Raw genomic sequence first — 23,388 nt, forward strand, 5'->3', positions numbered from 1 at the left:
CACGCGGCTTTTTTAGCACGGTTACGTCAGCGGCGTGGCAATGTTACACACCGCCCTGAACCAACCGAAACCAAGTGAGAGAATGCGTTCCACCACAACGATCCATGACTGGCATTCACTGGTGGGTGTGAGGTCACGGTGTCCCAGACTGTCACCAGGTGGCACCAACTCACTGGGTCCTAATCACCCCCAGGAGCATTGGGACCTTTCAAAAGCAGGAGAGTGGCCCCTGTCGTGCCTTGTGTTACCATGTGTGATGCTGCATATCTGCTGTTTCTGTTTTATCGCTCCATTTAATTTTGTTCATTAAATACCCACTTGTCACGATGTTGAGCGCCATTGCCAGCCTCCCCCCGTTGTGGCCCAGACTGCTATTCTATGAATTTAGTCCATGCAGTTACGGAAAGTGATTGTTTTTGTCATTGTGATACACGCAGCGCTGTTCCCAGTGACACAACAAAATGTGTCCTCTGCATTTAACCATCACAGGAGCAGTGGGCAGCCATGACAGGCACCTGGGGAGTAGTGGGGACGATGCCTTGATCCATGGAACCTCAGTGGGAACCTCGGGATTTAAACCCACAACCTTCTGATTATGGGTCCACATCCCTACATGCTAGGCCAACCACTGCTACTGTATAAAAGATATGAGCTGAAATTGACAAAAAATATCAACAGAACAAGAAGTTTTCATTTAACAAAAGGGGTGTTTTCTCATAATTTACATGACATTACTGGGCGTTACATTACCTATTTTAAGCGGGGACTCACCTAGGGTCGGGGCACAAACCCCACACGCACAAAGCCGGAGCCAGGGTGATTTGCATTTTTATTAATCTTTCAAGTAATACTGCCATGGCGCTGCCAAAAGGTCATCATAATCATCAACATCCTTTTTGGGAACAAATTGTAATATTGTAATTATTTAAATTATTACATAAAATAATAATAAAAGAGTCAAACTAGCTGGCAAGAAATTGATTCTTATTCTCAGATGCACTGACATTTATGTATTTACAATGATCACAGAACATCCTGTGTGGATGGCAAGCCTGAGCACCATGGACATGAATAAAATTTGCATCAACTGCATGAAATTAACAGTCTTTAGCAATTATTTAAATATCATTAGTCTAACTGAGTCATAGAAAAAGCCAAATGTTGTCAGGGAGGCAGGAATCTGTCCAAATTCAACTTTTGCATAAAACGCTCCCAGCTAAGGTTTTGAAGCATAGATGCATCCCACGGTGCTGTTCAGCCACCCCACTCCATTTTTGAATCAAGTTATCAGTTCTGAATATTTTCACAAATGTATTCATTTAAGCTGAAAGTTGAAAATAATTAAGAGACTCCAACCTATTCACTTTTCACACACACACACACACACACACACACACACACACACACACACACACACACACACACACACACACACACACACAAAAAAAAACTTTTCCAAACAGCAGGGCAACAGACGGCCACCTTCCCTTTCTGAGAAAACCACCAGTTGGGCCACTTCTGCTGAAATTCAGTCTTTTTTAATGTTCCCTATTCAAACAGCTCAGAGTGGTTCAAACCCGTTATGCACGACAGTGCAACGAGCCGTGAGTCTATTGATGCAGCATAAGGGAAGGGAGCATGCCTCTTTTTCTGTTCATTTCAACTCTTAAACCCTGGGGTTTGCGTTTTCAGCGAAGGGTCATGGGGTCAATTAATGGAGTGCTGATTACAAGGACTACAAGGACACAACCCTTGGACCTGTTTGGTCAAAAACACAGAGAGAAATGCAGTCTATAAGGTAACAATAATAATATAACATTGTTTTATTTTTTAAATGGGTTTGACTAAAAGAAAATCTTGTTTTTGTCTATTATACTAGGACTGGGATAATGACTTAAAAGTATAATTATCATTGAATCACTTTTTGTTGACTAAAATTAGACTAAAATAGTCATGAATGATTCTGACTAATATAAAAGTTCAGACTTGATTGTACTTGACTAGACTAAAATTAGTCTGGATATGATTAAGACTAATAAAGACTGAAATGACAGCTTGACGCAAAGACTCAACTAAAACTAAAACACATACACAAGCGTACATCTCATCCACACCTATGTCGAGACACACACACCTGTATGTGTTTGCTCTCAAACTCTGTGGTGCCTTCGGTTTTCTGCTCTGGCGTGGAAGCCCAAATTATCCCCCCAAAAAGCCCATCTGCTCTCAGAATGCATCACTTCCTGTGTGCTATTATTTTACCCATTGAACCAGAGAGAGAGTGAGAACGAGAACAAAGGAAAAGTTCTGCCCTTCAAGAACCTAGCACAATTCAATGCAATGCTTCCTTGGTCTCTAGTGAATGAGTGACTGAATGCATCTGTGGTCTTAAATAGTCTGTATCCTATGATACAACCTCATTATTAAAAACAGAACAAACCCATTTTAGCTATATAACTAACAATTAGTGTTGTAGTCAAGGCTGTCTTAAACGAGACCAATTCACAATCAAATTACTCAGATCAACTGTAGAAAAAAAGGCTGTAAAGTGTCATTAATTGTTAAAATTCTAATTAATGTTATCTTTTCAATTATGTTGTCCATATGTTTCTTATTTAAAATCTCCCAGATTTGTCATAGTTAGGATGCCTGATAATATATATAATAAAATTCTCAACAATCCTCTACTATAACTGTTTTATCAGACCTTCTCAGATGGGATGTACCAAACAGATGTTCATATTAAGCCTCTTATACCAGGGATGAAGGCCTCGGGTAAGCTATGCTATCATCCCTTGCTTTGAATTGAAGACAATGGACATTTGGCTCTCAAATCTTCACTGACACTCTTAAATACATTTTCTTCTAGCAAATTTTTCTTCATAGTTTGATGTCAAGAAACGCAGACCTAGTCAATGATCTTGACATCTTACTTTTCATGTGCTTTCTCTCCCAAAAACGTTTAAGCTGTCTCCGTCAAGGTGGTTCTACAAAATCGGCATACTGTCAGGCGCAAATGGGAAATAGAAAAAAAGCGTGCGCAAAAAAGCCCTAATATTTATTTTGCCTGTGCTACCGACCATGTCAAAAGCTGATTTTGTGGACATTTATAGACATTTCTTTTCCGACTTCGCTATGATGCAGAGTATGATGTGTGTGTTGAGTTAATGTATAGAATGTATAATTTTTAAAACAGAGGCATCTGACTGGTTGCATCTGAATTTAGATTAATAAATAATGATACGGTTCTGTGAAGATACACTGTTTTACATTTACAGTATTTATCAGACGCCCTTATCCAGAGTGACTTACAATCAGTAGTTACAGGGACAGTCCCCCCCTGGAGACACTCAGGGTTAAGTGTCTTGCTCAGGGACACAATGGTAGTAAGTGGGATTTGAACCTGGGTCTTCTGGTTCATAGGCGAGTGTGTTACCGCTAGGCTACTACCACCCTTTTCCCATCTAGACGCAATGTACGAGACCGAGAAAAGACTGAGACCAAATAGAGTTGAGACCCAGACAAGACCACAAAAAATTGGCCTAAAGAACAGTCTCAAGAACTACATCACAACTATCAATACTAGCATAGCCAATACTAGCCAATACTAGCCAATACTAGCTCCCCAAACAACATAACAAAAATGTTCATTTGGCCATAACTTTGCTCTGAACATTTAATATACAGAACAGTGTTTCTAACATTATAAAAATGTAATGTGCAAATTAATTGACTGGAAAATTCAATTTCAATTGATGCATCAAATCTACTTGTGCGACTGAGGGAGCGGGAGGGAGGGCGGCAGCAGAGACGGAAAATTATTAGGTCAACGCGTTAGCCCATCGTCACCGGCACAAACCTCATTCTGACTGTAATTATTTTGTGTTTAAGGAGAGCACGGGGCCCGTCCTCGACATGGAAAGTCATTAGCGGGGCTGAGCTCATTCCACCCAGGGCCGCGGACGCATTTTGGCTCATTAGAAACACCACATGGCCGCGGGCAGAAATGACAGACGGCTGGACTTTGTCCTACCTGATTACAACCCGTCTGACGAGCGAGACGGAGGGGGGGACCTTCTTCTTCTCTCGCACTCTTCTGATCATGTCACAAAACTCGATTCCTGCTGATCCCTGTGGATCAGGTGCCAGGAAAACCTAAAAAACATCACTTTTAACTGGGGAACACCCACACACACCGGAAGATGTCCTGATCAGTTTGGGGTGGAAATGTAAATTATTTCTGAAAAACCAGTGTCATTTACATTGGTTTTCCAGACAATAACACCAGTAGACGGTGCCAAATAGGACATTTTGTAACCTAATTAGTCTCGAAAGAGGACAGCTGTGTCATATTCAGGCCAAAATGGTAAGTGTTCATTTTCTTTGTTAATTCCGTGTAATAATTTGTTCAGCGTGATGACCACTTGACCTTGTTTTCACTGAGCACTATATTTGATTTCCCCTTTTCTCTGCCTCATGGGCACACCCGTTCTTCAACTCTGTTTACAAAGAAAATGAAAAAGTAAAAAAAAGAATGAATGAAACGTTATTAATTAGGGTGAGTGGTAGAGCCACAGTGGTCAAGAAATTCCCAAGCTGCTAAAACAGGAAACGTGTGAACAGGGAACGAACCTCTAATTACTCAAAAGGGCCATCATATCAAGGAGCAAATGTTAATTAGAGTTTTGCATTACAATTTAAATAATGTGATTTTGGGATAGTGCCTGAGACCAGTTGCAGAACACAAATATGATTTCACATGATATTTTGCACACAGCCGGTCTAAACTCTGAGAAAGCAATAAACCAACATGCACATTGAATTCAATTAAATTGGAATACAATTATGCTAAAAAAGCTTGGCAATGCATACACACACACACATGGATTGAGTTTGATTAGATTTGTATATCAGATATGTGGATAAATGAGCAGAAGTTGTGAGTAGGAGGAACAGATGGGATGGCCTGGTCTTTAATTGTGTGTCTGTGTGACTACATGTGTGTGTATAGAAGAATTAATTTGTCACTGTTACATTGACGCACAGAAACACACCACATGCACAAAGGCTATTTATCATCACACAATCAGACCATTGTTAGCAGTCATCCCTACCATGGACATCAAATTCAGAGGCACTATGGCATGTGGGAGTGCCAGCCAACATCCTCCATCCATGCATGCATCCATCACACCCATCCACCTAATGAATTTCTGCATGCTGTATCATCTGCACAGGTTGATGTAAATTGCTCGCAGTTTCCAGGCTCCAAATGGCAGAGAGAAAGGAAGAGAAAAAGAAAATCCGACATGCTGGTCCACAGGCCCAGCAGCGCCGCTAACACTGCGTTTATTTCATCAGGCCAAAGCTTTCGTCCCCATGCAGGGATCACCGCTCTGGCCTGCACTGCAGTAATCACCACGGCTAAGGGCAGCCATTTTCATTTAAAATCCAAAAGACAAATGCACCTACAAGCCATCGCTCTGTCCTGTCATTCACTTGCCATTCCTCAAGTTTGATCTGCCTTTCTGGATTCCGAAGCATGAATATGAATAGTGACGGTAAGTTCATGATTGCTCCAATTGCTGCTTATTTTTGCTGGGGTGGTCGCAGAAAAACCAAGACAGTTGTTTGTAGTGATGTATGGATCTGGACAGCCATTGTATACATTTCTGATGGTATTGTGACTGAGTTATGGTGATTGAATCATTAATGAGGTTCCTCGAAGCAGCTTATTCCTAGTTCTATAGAAAGAGAACTAATGGCAATTTGTCTTCCTGCAAATCTGCATGGAAATTAAGCTATTAAATCACCAATGTGCACTGGAAGAAAGAAGAAGCAGCAATTTGACATTCAACCTTTCTAGTAGGATTATCGTGCTAGTGCCGCAGTCTGCGGGCCGAGAGATAAGTGTTTGACAGTCGATTTGGGCAGGAGTTAAATAAGGCCGCTTTGTTGCTGTCTGTTGCCTAACTGATGTCTCCCATGCAGTGGGGAGAAAGACCTTCTGTGGTCTTTAAATCTGCCTCTTTGTCAACGCTGTCAGCTCCTTAATTGATCAAAGCAGGAGCGAGCATTGCAAAAAAGGAAAGAATGTGTCTGTGCGCATGGGGTGTGAGAACACACTCTGCAAGAAAAAACCGGTTAAAGCATTGTTTGGTGATTTTCAACATCCATCCATTCATTTTCTAATCCGGCTGCCCAGTTCAGGGTTTTAGCAATCAGCCATCACACAAGCAGAACATGTCCTCAAAATAAGTAATGATCTTTTGGAAGCTCACCTATTACTGTATGTGAGGACATTCAATGAGGACCAGCTCTTACAGGAAATTAGAAAAATATTTTCTGCATTTCAAAAGAAGGGGATACAAACAGGTCATTAAAAAGTGCCAGAACTGAAAAGAGAACTCTGTTGGGCCAAATACACAGTGTGGCATCATACAAACTTACTGGGGCAGTGGTGGCCATGCGGTTAAGGAAGCCAGTTTGAATCCCGATCCGCCAAGGTGCCAGTGAGCAAAGCACCGTCCCCACACACTGCTCCCCAGGCACCTGTCATGGCTGCCCACTGCTCACCAAGGGTGATGGGTTAAATGCAGAGCACAATTTCACTGTGTGCACCGTGTGCTGTGCTGCTGTGTATTACAGTGACAATCACTTTCTTTCTTTCTTACTGTAGCTATCACAACCCTGTCTACTGTGCCATTTATATCACTTTGGGGATAAATAGTGCCTAAAGGAATCACTGGAGAGGCAGAACACAATTACACACAAACAAGCCATAGGTGCACCAGCAGGTTTACTGGCTAATGAGGTTAATCAGAACGATTGGGAAGACATGAGCAAAACAGGTTCATATGTACTAATAATACACCGGGAAAAAAGAACAGCACAAAATTACACTGAACTGATCTCCATTGTTATAAACATGTAAAACAAGACAACACAACACATCACCAAAAAACCAACCAGAAAAAAGGAACAAAACATCCACATTGCAAACTTGGGACACCAACAGTGCACCATAATCAGAATGGATAACATGTGAGATCGATTCCTACCTTCCCCAACCTGGATCTTCATGTCATTACTATGGAATTTCACAACATAAATGTGTATAGTGTGCATTCATACACATGATACTGATAAATACAGAAATTCACAAAAAATGTTTTTATGAAATTGGAATGTTATGTGCTGATAAAAGCAATAGTGATACACTAACTATGGTCTTTATGCAAAAGTTGAACCTGAAATAAACCTTGTTTCATAGGTGAGCATCATTTATTTAATGTAGTTATCGCTTTAGCACACCTTTTGATGTGTGTACGCGGTGTGGCTGTCCGCAGTGTGGCAATACAACAGAACAATCCGTCCAAATGCTTTATTGTTTATTATTACTGCACAGCCTCACTGTATGATAAAGTACATGAAAAATATTAATCAGGTTGGGGAATATTCCTGCCCTTCATGGATTTAAATTGAAATTCTCCAAGTAAAATACAAGTATACAGTGAGACCAAATGGAGAAAGCTCTGGACTCACATTGTAAACAACACTAAATGCAATTAGAAGAACTTACATTTAAAAATCAATAGGACAAGACATAGTTAATGATTATTGCAGATGAATGTTTTTGTTTAATTCATGAATGTTCATTTGGCCATTACTGCCGATTTTAGTTAAAGACATCATGTGCATACAAATGTATTTCTTAATATGGTGATAAAAAAAAGGTTTCACTGCCCTGCAGTGCTAAAGAACCGCCGGGCCACGGGCCACTGCAGGGTGAATCATGAAAAGAAGAGGAATTTACAACGCGCTACCTTCAACTCGGTTTATAATCATGGTTACAAGCAGCCATTACAACCGTGAGAGCGTCATGTCCTATTTATTGAGATTTTTTGTCTAAAGGACATTGATTTTCAGCCAACTTCACCTTAAAAATTTTCTGTAGACCGAACAGGGACAACATCAGATAAGATGCTTCTTCCTTATAATTGCATTTTCCTTATAATTACATTATAAATTATATTATTATAAATACTATTAGAAATCATCTTATTAATATTGTAATATAAATTCTTCTTTCAAAAATCTCCCAACGGCTGAATGAAGAAGGACAGTAATATAACACATACGGCGATAACAGTTCCACTGTCTCTCATCTCAGTGACACGGGTGCGGCAGCCTGTCAGTTTTGCCATGATCCGAGCTTCTGACCGTGGTCGCCACGCTCGTCCACTCTGGCCCTGCCACGCGGTAATTAAATGCAGGACAGATGGCCGGACCCGCACACACAGGGATCTAAGCCTTCGCTAAAAATCCAGACTAACACAATTAAATCAAGAGCCCTTCTGGGAGCCACCAGTCTCCATTAAGACAAGCTCTTTGGTGCGCACACACACACACACACACACACACATATACACACATATATAGACACACACACCAATTTCCATTAGGACCATTACAATATGATGTGTTGGATTCATTGACCCAGAGTTCAAAAAAAGAAGAATGAACTTTAACCACCAGTCCACTATTCATTCGAGAGAAACCACACACACACACACACACACACACACACACACACACACACTCAACATGCACAAACATTACACAATGCATCAGGGACCACACGTTAATTAAAAGAGAAAAGAATCAAGATGTTATAAACAATCAATACAGCAGCACAATTATCAGATCCATAATGAGAACCGTGTTTATGAATGAGATGAGACTTCTTTTCTGGCTGCTGAACATTGTTAAATTATATAATAGATAATTTTACAAATGTAGGAATATACAGGATACTGCAACATGCACATTATCGTTCCTTCCAATATATATATATATATTCCTTATACATTTTCTATAAACCAACCCTAATCCTAGTTACATTGCTTATCTTGCTAATTTTCTCTGATTTCAACCTTAGAAAGAATCTATTTGCACAAATCCTGGTCTCGAATTTTACCAACGGTTACATGTAGTCACACAGCAATATTGCATAAACACTGTTGCATAACCCACCAAGCGTGTTCGAAAAACCGTTGATGCTGTTCATGAGTCACGTAATCTGCAGCCGGTCCACGTCCCGCCCCGACGTGTCCCTCAGTTCCTGGACGGTGGAATTATTAGCTGTGCAGCGGGATTAGCGCAGGCCTGAGAGTGGGATTAGGCTCCTGTATTGGGTCAGAGTAGCGCGGAGGGTGGATTAGGCCGGGCGTGGCGGCGCAGCACAGCCTCGGCTCGTTTTCTCCACCTCCAGCGTGCGTAGGCCGTCTTTTCATTTCCCGTCTTACCTGCGCGTTCAGTACGGACTTCTCATCTCTCTCCAGATCTAAGGTGTTGCGGATATGGATAATATGAGGGAAATTAAAGGGTTTTATCAGTCCTTCACACACACACACACACACACACACACACTGGATCTCACACAGTCCAATACCAGCTGACAATCTTGCTGGAATCATCCCGGATTCCAGAAGGAACTATTTGAACGTGGCTGGACTGTGAAACTGTCACATGCACATGTGGGTCTGGGCATATTTTTATAACCCATCATGTCCTAAGCTGCCTTCAGCACACACGGATGTCGTGTGTGTGTGTGGGGGGGTGGAGTGTGTCTCTTTATTGGTGTGTGCTTCAGTTTTCTGTCATCTCTGCTTTAGGCCCAGATGGCTGTGACAGCAACTGTCTTCCGCCTCGCCACGGAAACCGATTAAGTGTCAGGGTGCCACAGGGATTCGGAGATACTGAAACTGACACTTGATCAATGGCCCTAGACATTTATGTGTCGCCCAATGCAAAACTGTGCACACGCTCACACACACACACACACACACACACACACACACACGCGCATACAGCCCCGAGAATTACTTCTCACCCAGAGCACTGCCGGAGTGAAAAGGACGAAGACGACAGCCCTTTCCCGGCATTCCTTTCTCCACGAAGGACAAGTCAGATTGCTTCCAGTGTGTCAGGTTGCCGGGCAACAAGCCCTTAAGACACATAGCTCAGTGCTCGCAGACTCACTGCAAGGTCTTCCACCAAAGAAGACAGTGTTTGTCGGGCAGAGGTGCCAATTGTTGGCCATTAAAGGCAGAAGAGCAGCCAATCACAGAGCTTTGTCCTCAGCAGAAGGAGAGAGCTGCATCAAGTGTGGTTTCAATATGGTATCAATCGGTGCATATCATTTTTCAGTTGTAATCGGAAGGTTGAGGGTTCGAATCCTGAACTGCAAAGGTTCCACAGATGTCCCCCACTTGATGAGGGTGATGCTTAAAAGAGCAGTGGTGGCCTAGCGGGTTGAGGAAGTTGCCCCGTAATTGAATCCCGATCCGCACACTGCTCCCTGGGCGCCTGTCGTGGCTGCCCACTGCTCACCAAGGGTGATGGTTAAAGGCAGAGGACACATTTTGCTGTGTGTTTGCTGCAGTGTTTCACAATGACAAAAACAATCACTTTCAGTGCCATACATGGAAGCACCCCTAGTCGGAGCTAAATGATTTCTATACAAAACCAGATCGTTTTATATCAGCCCCTTGCCGTCTCCAAAAGCACTGATCCCATATAATACATTAAACATTCATTCAAGTCAATGAATCAGAAAGTTGGCATATTACGTCAAATTGTAATATATTGACACTGGGCCGTAGTGACGCCTGGTGATCAGTATTCCTCTCTGTAGTTATGCCCCTCATTCTGGTCCATTCTGGCCAATCGGAGCTGTGTTCTGGTAAATCACCTCTGCAAAGAACCTAATTCTATTGCTCCATCAGTTTCCATAATGGGAAATTTTCAGTTCCTGAATGATTCTGTTTCCCCTCTTTCCCCATTTCATACATCATCCTCCAAACCTCCACACTCACACACACACACATGCAGAGAACCTGACAATTAGATGCTAATACAGCTAAATGTTGGGTTCTTGTATGTAACATTACAGCCAACTTAACCTTCAGCACATAGATACCCCATAGAGTAAAACCCCGTTCACCCAAACATACACACACAAACAGAATCCATTCTAAATTCATGAGCCTGATTTCATTTTTCAAACCCATTTACCATTTACACATTCGTGCCTGACACGAGCGACTATTTCAGCAGCCTCTTAGCTGCAGGCGGGGAGAGGGAGAGGAGGGAAGCAGAGCCTGAAAAACGGGCAAATTTAATTGTTGCTGGTCTAAGATAGGACGTCCATTCAGGCTCGTACCATCACAGTGATTCGATCTGCCGCCGTAATACAAAACAGTGCAGGCACGGACACACAGCGCAGCCGTGCCAGGGTTCAAATGTCTGTTAGTTACGTTTACAGTCCGGGTCATGTCTGCATGGTTGTATACTTTAGGTGTGTGTGTCTGGGACGTGACGCCGGCCTGACAGCTGTGACGGTGGTGATGGAGGGTCTCAGGGACGGGAGGAAGTGACATAATTGATGCAACGAGAGAGAGAGAGATCTGCCAAATTGACTGCTAATGCCTAATAGGTTTAGAAGGCTGGCTGTATGCCCTGTCCACTAATCACACAGGTCAGTACCACAAAAAAAATTATGCTTCATATATGCATATATATTAAATTAAATACTTGAGTATTTACTTGTCAGCTTATTGTATTATTTACTTGTCAGCTTAGTTGTATTAATATTATTATATTAAATGTAATTATTATGCTATTATTAGTTGGGACTGGATGCTCTGACAGCTTAGTCAAAAGTTGAAATATATTTATCAGGTTGCACATTGGTCATACTGACATTATCAATGTGTAACAAGACCTATGCTTGGACCCTAAATCTTGTTTCATTAATTGTTGCTTTGTTTCATCTTGTTTCTTGTTTCATACATTAATTATTCAAATGAATATAATTTGTTTTTGTAAATGAGAATTTTTCGTAGGGAGGACCCACTCGGTCCTCACAAGGTCCCCACTAGGTAATGTGTCTAAACATATCCCACATTCACTCATGTACACTGACACTCCAACCCAGATGGATCAGTGGACATTCTATCGTGATCAGGGTTCATTTCCTTTTCTTTAACGCTCCTGCATTATTAACAGCAATGGTGCACTCGTTTCTTAAATGCACTTAATTAAATTAACAACATGCAGCAGCTCAATTATTCATGCACGGGAGCAGAGATATGCCCAGATACATGAACAGGCAGACTAAAGAGCACAGAGAAGGACAGCACTACTGTCTGCAGGGATGCAGTATCTCCACTTGGTCCTGACATGTGGCATTTTCCGTGTGTCAGTGGACATTTGTTCTGCATTATCTGAAATTGGCCAGTACAGATACATAGCTTTCCAGTCAAACACATAATTCAGAAACAGGCCAGCACATTGTCACCAATTTCTACACTGTGACAAACGCAATGAGTCCTAATTAGACATTTTCTCACATTATTACTCTCAATTGCAATATTTTTTACACTTGGTTTCTTGGAAAAAAAAGCCTAGTGCTGGCATAATAAAACTTTATATAAAACCAAGCAAACCAAATGGATTTTGCATATTAAGCATCCTGTGCAAACATTTTAGGTCACTGTTTCCAGCCCAAAACATACATATCATAAATGTGTAAACTATATTTTTTCCTGTATATATAAAGTATACTTTTTCCTGCATCAATTTCCACTGAAATGTCATGTATTCCTGTCTCACAAAAACACACTGTTACCTTGAGGTGATGCGCTCGTTCACCCCTTTTTTTGATCAAAATTGAAGTGCTAAATAAGTTCTTTTTTCTTTCCAAAAACGACACAGAGGTACACTGCCCAGCATAGCGTGTAAATCCCATGCACACTACATTTAATGGCATTTATCAGATGCACCTTACAGTCAGTAGTTACAGGGACAGTCCCCCTGGAGATACTCAGGGTTAATTGTCTTGCTCAGGGACACAATGGTAGTAAGTGGGATTTGAACCTGGGTCTTCTGGTTCATAGGCGAGTGTGTTACCCACTAGGCTGCTACCACCCTATATATACTATATTCACCCTATATATACTACATTTATTGGCATTTATCAGATGCACCTTACAGTCAGTAGTTACAGGGACAGTCCCCCCTGGAGGGTTAAGTGTCTTTCTCAGGGACACAATGGTAGTAAGTGGGGTTTGAACCTGGCTTCTAGTTTATAGGTAACAGTACACATGCATTATATACCACACACATGGCACATTTCCAGTGATGCACATACGTGTCAACCGATTAACACACATATTGACCCCAATAAACACAGTTTACCTACTGCACTCATTGCACATGGCCACTCCACACCGGCCCAGCTTGGGGTGTGTTCCTGTTAGAGCAGCGGACTGTATAATAGACTGAATCAATGACGTGAGACTGAGTAATGTGTGCGACGCGGGTTAAATGTACAGAAGAGGGGTAAAATGCAGAGCGCTGTGTGTGTGTGCGCACAGGCGTCTCTTGAAGGTTAAAGCGGGGTAGGGCAGAGTCTGTGGTCTGAATTAATCAGGTAAAGAGGCTGTTATACTGAAATATTGATTAGAGCAAAACGCTGGCCATTGTAACAGGAACAGGCTGGTATTGTGTTTCTCTGTGTGTTGTGTGTCTGTGAAAGGGAGAGTGTGTGTGCAGATAACAGCATTCGTATTTTTGCAGCAGGTTTCCCTCAGGGGACTGAAGGCTATGGGAGCTTTCCACATGAGAATAACCATCACAGGACAAACTAAAATAACCCCTGTTCTCACACACACACACACACACACGCACAAACACACACACACACACACACACACACACACAGTGTGTCCCTTTCAAACACGATCAACAGATTCTGGGGAGAAGGGAGGTCTCCACAAATAGAAGAGAAGACAGGAAAGAGAGACGAGAGAGCGTTTTGCCTGATATGGACTTACTGAGCTCAGCCTGTGTAGTGTGTGTGTGTGAAAGAAGATTTGTAGGTGAATCTCATATCTAGACACACTGTAACTCTATCTAGACAACTCTGGCAACATGGGCTGAATGATAAGGAGGCATTACTGTGTGTGTGTTTGAACTACACTCATCTTTTTAAGGAGAGCAACCCACACACACACTCTTCACACAGTATCCATATCTGTCTGTCCGCTTTGTGACTCTGGACATCCCACCGCTCTCCACTTACTGATCTACCTCCTCTCCATTAGCCCCGCCCCCCCGCCTTCCTCTCTTCATCTGTTGTCAGGGGAAAGATGAGCTCAGCTCTGCAGCATTGGCTCTCTTCCTCTTCCTCCATTCATTAATGAGATAAACCTACAGTGTATTGGTGCTATCTACCTAAAACACACACACATACACACACACACACACACACACACACACACACACACACACACACACACACTTTTGGTTCAATGAGGGATCTGAAGTGTTGACAGCGAAAGGCTGTAGTCAAAAGGAGCGGCGGAATGTCCCACACTGGCTTGCTCGTTCTCTCCCTCCTCGCAGTTCTTCCTCCCTCGCGCTCATCAGTATTCATGGTCAGCGCTCGCCTTAGACAGCATTTCCACTTCAAAGCCCAGCAGCGCGGCTCAGATACGTCCCGAAATAAACCCAATAACTCAGAGTGCGAAACTGTAAGTCGATTAGCGCAAAAAGGGTTCAGACGCTGGGACGAGAGGCAGCCTGCGAGCAAATTAAAAAATCAACAGCAATAATAAATAATAAGACGCAGCCCAGCCCCGTCCCGTCCCGTCCCAATATGATGCATAATGTTGCATCGCGCAGACAACGCAATGCAGCATTGCGTTCACCTGGTATCACCTGTACTGTACCTGGTGAGCTAGGCCCACCTGGCCCGAGCCAGAGATGATAAACCCCACCCACACAAGACCTGACCGACAAGTACAGCTTTCTAAAAGCCTGTATTCGTATGAGTAATAAAATGTAAAAGCGTCATTCTGGCTGCGTTCCCTTCCCACACACGTATTCGTACAAGTAATAAAATGTAAAAGCGACGTTCTGGCTGCGTTCCCTTCCTACACATATTCGTGCTAGTAATAAAACGATGTAAAAAATATTGTTCTGGCTGTGTTGCCTTCCTACACACGTATTTGTGCTAGTAATTAAACAATGTAAAAATGTTGTTCTGGCTGCATTCCATTCCTATACACATATTTGTGCTAGTACTAAAACAACGTAAAAAGCGTAGTTCTGGCTGCGTTCCCTTCCTACACACATATTTGTGCTAGTACTAAAACAACGTAAAAAAAGTGTCATTCTGGCTGTGTTCCCTTCCTACACACATATTCGTGCTTGTAATGAAAAGACATAAAAAACGGCATTCTGGCTGCGCTCCCTTCCTAGACACGTATTCGTGCTAGTAATAAAACAACGTACAAAATGTCGTTCTGGCTGTGTTCCCTTCCTACACACATATTTGTGCTTGTAATAAAAAGACATAAAAAGCAGCATTCTGGCTGCGTTCCCTTCCTAGACACATATTCGTGCTATTAATAAAACAACGTAAAAAACGTTGATCTGGCTGCGTTCCCTTCTTACGCACAAATTCGTGCTTGTAATAAAAAGACATAAACAGCGGCATTCTGGCTGCGTTCCCTTCCTACACAAATATTCATGCTAGTAATAAAACAATGTAAAACATGTCGTTCTGGTTGCGTTCCCTTCCTACACACATGTTCGTGCTAGTACTAAAACAACGTAAACAGCATTATACTGGCTGCGTTCCCTTCCAACACATGTATTCATGCTTGTATTAAAAACACGTGAAAAGTGGCATTCTGGCTGCGTTCCCTTCCTACAAACGTATTTGTGCTAGTAATAAAACAACATAAAAAATGTTGTTCTGGTTGCATTCCCGTCCTACACACGTATTCATGCTAGTACTAAAACAATGTAAAATCGTCGTTCTGGCTGCGTTCCCTTCCTACACACATATTCGTGCTAGTACTAAAACAACGTAAAAAGCATTGTTCTGGCTGCGTTCCCTTCCAACACACGTATTCGTGCTTGTATTAAAAAGACGTAAAAAGTGGCATTCTGGCTGCATTCCCTTCCTACACACATATTCGCTGCTAGTAATAAAACAACGTAAAAATGGCATTCTAGCTGCGTTTCCTTGCTACATAGGTATTCGTGCTAGTAATAAAACAATATAAAAAGTGCCGTTCTGGCTGCGTTCCCTTCCTGCATGCATTTTTGTGTAAATAAAATACCATGAAAAGCAATATTTTGGATACATTCCCTTTCTATACACATATTTGTGCTAAAAATAAAACTGTGTAGAAAGTGGTGCAAGGAGGTGCCACATAAATCTTGCCATTTTGCATTTTTTAGTTTTTGGAACAATACGAATAGAGATAGAGCTTTAGTCACCGTCGACTGATCGGCTGGAGCCCTTGTGGTGAAAAAACGGCACTGCAGGGCTCAGAATGAGAAACGCAATACAATTAACAGCTGCGGGGCAACAGACTCAAGAAAAACTTGCCATTACATGGCAGGTATTACAAAAAGTATCTACTGCAGCATTTCAATTAACAGCTCGAATTACTGCATTAATAGTACAATTTATTAATTAGTGAAGAGGAGCTGTCTGTGGTGCTGATTCCTGCTGTTTGAAGGGATTTTAATATCCAGTTAGTATATTTATGTTTACAGCATTTATCAGGGACCAGGGGAGTAAGTGGGGTTTGAACCTGCTGGTTCATAGGTGAGAGTCTTACCCACTAGGCTACTATCCAAGTATAGCTGTTTCCATAATTTGGACATCTGTGCCGCTGGCTGGGGGAAAGTGGCGCTTGAAAACGCGATTTCACTGATAGTGGGATGCTGCAAGTCCACAGTAACCCCACGTGTGCCATTGCAGTCCATCCCAGGGAAGTGTGCCAACGTTGCCGTGTCACAATGTGCTCCTCGTGAGCCAGACACCCCGCGGCTGCATTTTAACAATGCTTAGCGTGTGGCAGCTGGAGTTTTAGTGCAGGGGACTCAGTTAAGCCACGAGCAGAATACACAAACTTTTTTTTTTTTTTTCTTTACACGATTTTAGTTGAAAAAAGTTTGGACATAAACAGGAATGTTGGGATGAGTTGGCTTTATAGTGTGACATTATTTTGGTGACAATATCTCCTTCCTCCTTGACGACACATGGAACTGTAAGACGCAGTGGTGTCACAGCGATTAAGGAAGTGGACTCGTAACCGAAGGGTCAAATTTGTCACGATCCGGTCCGTAATGGGGGTTACTCCGGTCCGGGATCCGGACCGGAGTTTCATTGTTGTCATGTGAAATGTTCCCTAATCGTTTTCACCTGTGTTAATTGTATAAAGCTGCCCTGTTCGTTTCTGTTCGCGGTCAGGTCTTTAACGTTATGTTCCGTGTTCACTAGTGTCAAGGTCTCGGCTGTCTCCCCTGTCCTGTGATTCACTATTAAAGCCCTGTTTCGTGATGTCAGGTGAAAGCGTCCTTCATTCTTCGTTCCTGCTCTCCATTCACCCGCCGCGTCATGCCCGCATGGACGTGGCAAAATTTAGTTGTGCCACCGTACAAAGTACAATACTTAATGACATCTATAGGTGTTGAGTTTTAGTGATGACCTGGAATATACAACACATCACTTTTCCAGACATGTTTAAAGAAAAAATCTTATATTGGGGTAAGTGTATGCTCATTTATGGTCCTGTGATTACCTAATCTAACACGGTGACCATCAGTAATGACAAAAAATATTGAGTTGTCTCATGCAGGCATTGAAAACATCATATCTAGCAGTGTACACATAATGCAGAAGTGTGAACTCTTCAATGATGTTCTGGTCTCTGCTGTTAAATGCACGTTTTAGCGTCATATTGAGGTTTTTTTTTTTTTACATGATCATAATGGCTTAATGGCTCATCTGTGGACAGCGCGCTAATGGCTGTAATGGGGCTTCTCCACAGTGACAGAGACAGAATCCAGATGAGGCCGGGACAGCGTTTACGCCGCTCTGTGTATCGTTTCTCTCATGACTATTCCACAATACACTCCAGTCGCATACACTGATATACACACATCTGCCCCGAGGGCAGAGAGACGCAGACACACTCTCACGCTAACATATACCCACATAAATCTCTTGCATGCAGGCTAAATCTACGTTTATTGAATGCACGTGTACACCTGTACACACACACATACATGCAACCTGCCTTCCTGAAGGTGGAGCACCCATTAGCATGTGTGTTTATACCACTTGAGCGCAACACTTCACATTCTGAGAACACACACACAGATTTGTTTTATTTGAGGCTTTCCTATATTCGTGAGGACATTTGATCTCTCTCTCTCTCACACACACACACACACACACACACACACACATTTAGGCACAAACTACCTGGCCAATGGTGAACACGTGCTTCGCGCTTGTGAGAAAACAGGATGTACGGAAGGGGCAACACTTAGGGAGCGCTTCCCTGTTGCCGTGGCGATGTTCCTCCATTGCTTCCATAACTCAGGTTGGGGCTTGGCAGAACGCAACCAATGAGCCGCAGCCTTCACCGGGACTGTGAGTTTATAGAAGGAGTGTTCGCCACACTCACATGTCTGTGTGCACCAGTGAGTCTGTGTGTGTGTGTGTGTGTGTGTGAGAGTCAGTGTGTGTGTGTGTGTCTGTTTCACAGGGACTGAAGTCATGGAAAATATGCCGGAGTTTATGCAGCTTTTCAAAACAAGGAACGGTGCCAGTGGGACAAGCAGGGGGTTGGGGTGGCGGTGGAGAGACGGAGACAGAAAAGTTAAGAAAGAGAGAACGAAATGAAGAAATTAATGAATATAAAACAATTTTTTCCTGACTCTGCAAAACATCACTCATGACCAGTCTTGCACTGTCACTCTCTTCTTCTCTCTGCTTTGCTGTAGACAGGCTTCTGCTGTCTCACTGCCACACACAGGCCCCATGGCTCCTTAGTCAGGTGTCTCTCTCTCTCTCTCTCTCTCTCTCTCTCTCTCCTCTTCTCTGAATTCACCCTTGCTTAGTTCCCAGCAGGAGGGTTTCCTCTCCTTCGTAAAAGAGGAGCGGAGAAGTGAGAGAGGGAAGTCGCGGGAGGGTGGGAAGAACAGTCATGGAGGGGAAAAGTCCAGTCATTTCCAGGGCACTTGGGTTCTGTGTGTGTGTGTGTGTGTGTGTGTGTGTGTGTGCGCGCTGTGCCACTGAAATCAGTCAGCGCAGCGATGAGGGAATGCCGGCGTGTTCCCGCGGGAACCCTGCATGGAAAAAAGGCAGGGAACTTCATCCATGCTGCTGCTACGGAAACGACCTCCGAGTCAGCGAGACAACAACACCCTGCTGCAGTCCGCAGGATCATTATGGTCTGTTATGACTGAATTTGTATAAAAAAAACGGATCGGCAACCTTCTGATTAAGGGGCCGCTTCCTTAACCGCTAGGCCACCACTGCCCCACAGGATTTATTTAATAATACCGAAGTCAGGGTGACCTATGACCTTGATAGTAAAGACATAGGTTTAAACTCCCATTATGTCTCTGGGAAAAGGGAAGGGGACACATTGATGGTAAATAAACTCTGGACTAGCACAATCTGATAAATGGTGGTAGTAGCCTAGGGGTAACACACTCGCCTATGAACCAGAAGACCCAGGTTCAAGTCCCGCTTACTACCATTGTGTCCCTGAGCAAGACACTTAACCCTGAGTTGCTCCAGGGAGACTGTCCCTGTAACATCTGATTGTAAGTCGCTCTGGATAAGGGAGTCTAATAAATGCTGTAAATGTAAATGGCATAAAAAGGCACAAACAGGGGTCACGTGACCGTATGACTGATTTATGTGGTACAATATGTCACCTACGACTGGTCCATTGGTCATCTGTCATAAAAAGATATTAAAGAAGTGACACAGGAAATGAAAACAAGCACTATTAGTGTTTTTTTTGCAATATGTTAAAAAAAACCAGAAAAAGGAATTAATTTACAGTACAGGCCAAAAGTTTGGACAAACCTTCTCATTCAATGTGTTTTCTTTATTTTCATGACCATTTACGTTAGTAGATTCTCACTGAAGGCATCAAAACTATGAATGAACACATGTGGAGTTATGTACTTAACAAAAAAAGGTGAAATAACTGAAATGCTTCTCCAACAGTCTTGAAGGAGTTCCCAGAGGTGTTTAGCACTTGTTGGAGTCCAGCTCACCCCAAACCATCTCGACTGGGTTCAGGTCCGGTGACTGTGGAGGTCAGGTCTCCACTTTTTACATAACTCATCATCTGTTCATTCATAGTTTTGATGCCTTCAAATGTTTTTTTCATTCACTCATAGCATGAATTAGTCCTTCTCCACATTAGACGCAAGTCCATATGGACACGTGACCCTTGTTTTATTCTGTCTATTATGATATTTAACAGATTATTGCATTAGATGGTGTGCTAATCCAGAGCGATCTACCGCCACCAGTCATAGGAAGCAACCCCACCTGTGGCAATTCAGGGTCAAGTGTCATTCTCAAGGACACAATGGGAGTTCAAACCTTTGCAGTCTTTGCAGTCAACCCGCTCATGGGTCACCAGGCTGCTAATGTTTCTGGCTCCTCTCTATACAAAATTTCAACTTCTTGCTTTTTGTGAAACTTGGGTCGTAACTGGATGTGGGATTTTGGTTGGCTACCGCTGAAGACCTCGAAATTCTTTATACTTTTGATCACGGAGTCTGAACTGGGCTTTGCGGGACCGGCCCAGACCCGTTGGTTGACAGTTTTATGGTAAAATAACAGTTCAAAGTCTGTCAGCCCATTGGTTTGTCAGCCAAGATAACACTGGACATCAGTCTTTCTGCTTCATTTCCCCCCTTTCATCATATTTCATATTCACCTGGCATACTCACCCCACTCCAAAATGCATCAATAATTTAGCTTATCTTTGCTAATCTAAACCATTTTTCATTCGGCGGAGTCAAATTCAAGCTGCTGATATATGCAACATTTTGCTTTGCCCCAGAAGTGTGTTTAGAGAAACGTTACTCCAGTCCGTTGCGAGGAGGCGTGGCCACAGTGATTGACAGTCTCGTCTGAAGGAGGTCGGCGGCGGCACCTGCTGCTAGCAAATGAGCCGGCGCACCTGACGTCCAGCGCCGTCTCGAATGAGCAGCTTCCGGCTCCAAATTGGACAACATGCCGGATATTTCTTCCTCGTGCAGCTTCAAAGCGCGCAGTCCATTAACGGACGACTGCAGCGGTCCAAAGATCAATTCTCACCGTTTGCTACAGGGTCCTGATTCTCTGACAACGTTGGACAACGTTCAGAGTGTGAAGCCGTTACACGACAGAACACATCGCTCTGCTGGTCTACCAGCTGGTGCCATATTATCGTTCCGGGGGCCGAAGAACTGAGAATTATGCAGATCATTCGTCTTTTTTCTTTATTATAGAAAGTGAAGATTCCAGTAATTCAACAAGTCTTTGAATATATATGATCTATAATAATATAGAGCCCCTCACCCAAGGGTTCCCGTCCTGGGCGGGAAAAACGGAATAGTTATTTATTTATTTGTTTGTTTGTTTGTTCACACGCTGTCAACAAACAAATAAACGAAGTGTCATCCTGCCCTGCTCACACCACCCATGGCCGCTGCTCCGCCCCTCTTCCTTTGCCTCTGAACCCCACATCAAGCGCAGAGCTGGTGAATATGTGTCAGTAGGGTTCTGTTTCTATAAAAAGCTCCCGCTCCTGTCTTTCTGCCGTTTGTTCCACCATTGCAACAGAGTGACAGTGAAAAACAACAGGAACAGGAACCCACACACACACACACACACACACGTAAACAGTAGTGCATCGGCCGGAGCGGTGAGGGCAACGGCAGCAAAAAATCTTAATCCAACTCCACTGACGCGGCTGCACACAGACACGCATTACAATATTTCTCCACTCGGCGCCTTCACCTGGCTGTGATCCCTTTGACTGGCAATCTTTTTCATGCCAGACCATTATTTCTCTCCCCCGGCGAGAAGGCCTTGTTAGAATGAAAAGGCGACAGGGTGGCAGAAAAGAAAGGAAAAAAGAAAGAGAGCAAGCTTAAGTAGAAGGTGACGGATCTGGCGCTCTCTCGCAGCCGTTCTGCAGTCAGGCTTGACAGCGGGGTTGGGCCTGGCGCATTGGCGTGTGACAGATGATGACCAGCACACATCTACACAAGGTAAAAAGGAAGACAGAAACGCACAAAAGACAGAAGGACGCAATGGGGTGGAGACCATGCAGATATACAAAATGGAAACATGCAAAGCAAATAGATGGAAAGGAATTTGTGAAACGAATTTGCGGAGTACAATTCCTGCAACACCAATGGAGCGCCGGTGGAGCTTTGACTATTGATGCGATGTCACCAGTCAGACTTTTTGCTGAGGTTATCTGTAGAGGCTGGGAAAGTCGAACCATTGTGCACATCGTAAAGATTCTCCATGGACTTTAACCCCCAGAAACCCAAATGTATGTTTTTTTGACCTTTTAGTTGTTGTTCTAGGAGGCATCTGAGCAAGAAATAAGTGTTTATTTTATTTGGACATTTTAGTAACTTTTTGGGGGAGTGTAGTAAAATTGCAACGTTGGGCCTGTAGGGTAGCGGAATTTCAGTGATATCACTCATGGGGCAGTGGTGGCCTAGCGGTTAAGGAAGCGGCCCTGTAATCAGAGGGATGACGGTTTGAATCCCAATCTGCCGAGGTGCCACAGAGGTGCTACTGAGCAAAGCACCGTCCCCACACACTGCTCCCCGGGCGACTGTCTTGGCTGCCCACTGCTCACTCAGGGTGATGGGTTAAATGCAGAGGACAAATTTCACTGTGTGCACTGTGTGCTGTGCTGCTGTGTATCACGTGTGACAATCACTTCACTTTCATGGCAGATCGGGATTCGAGCCGGCAACCTTCTGATTGCGGGGCCGCTTCCTTAACCACTGGGCCACCACTGACCCAAATCTGAATGTGCATGTTTTGCTTTTGGTGGTGGTTCATGTTCCCTAGACATTCTTGCACAATTAAAAACCGATGGACCTTGGAATTATTGTCAAGTCAGGTCATCAGGGAAGAAAAGAAATGCAATCAGTTCAGCTGACCGTTCTAAAACGCTGTGACGTTTTTTCCACAACCAAGGGACGTGTCTGGTTTAAGAAATTAGAAGGCATCACTGCATCAGTAAAGGCTCCATCCACACGAGAACACTTTATTTTTGTTTCTAAAAAAACTAAATACATATCGGAAAAGGGAAGGATTTTCTGTAATTTTGCATATTATTTGCATACAGCTTTGCCTACTTTTATTGCCTGGTTCATGCTCTTTTCCTACTGTTTATCATGGAATAATGGTTTTCTTGCAAGGCCAAGCTCTGTGTCCACTAGCCATGCTGGCTGCAGCCATTTGGC

At 43.2% G+C, this 23,388-nt stretch overlaps 1 protein-coding gene across 1 annotated transcript in view; it reads right to left on the reverse strand.

The window, feature by feature from the left end:
• The window catches only part of LOC114795129 (sodium/calcium exchanger 1-like), a 61,971-nt gene that overhangs the window by 12,547 nt on the left and 26,036 nt on the right, over window positions 1–23,388 (reverse strand). The gene's annotated exons all lie outside the window — the stretch shown is intronic.

Source organism: Denticeps clupeoides, chromosome 8 (genome assembly GCF_900700375.1).
Source record: "Denticeps clupeoides chromosome 8, fDenClu1.1, whole genome shotgun sequence".
NCBI lineage: Eukaryota > Metazoa > Chordata > Actinopteri > Clupeiformes > Denticipitidae > Denticeps > Denticeps clupeoides.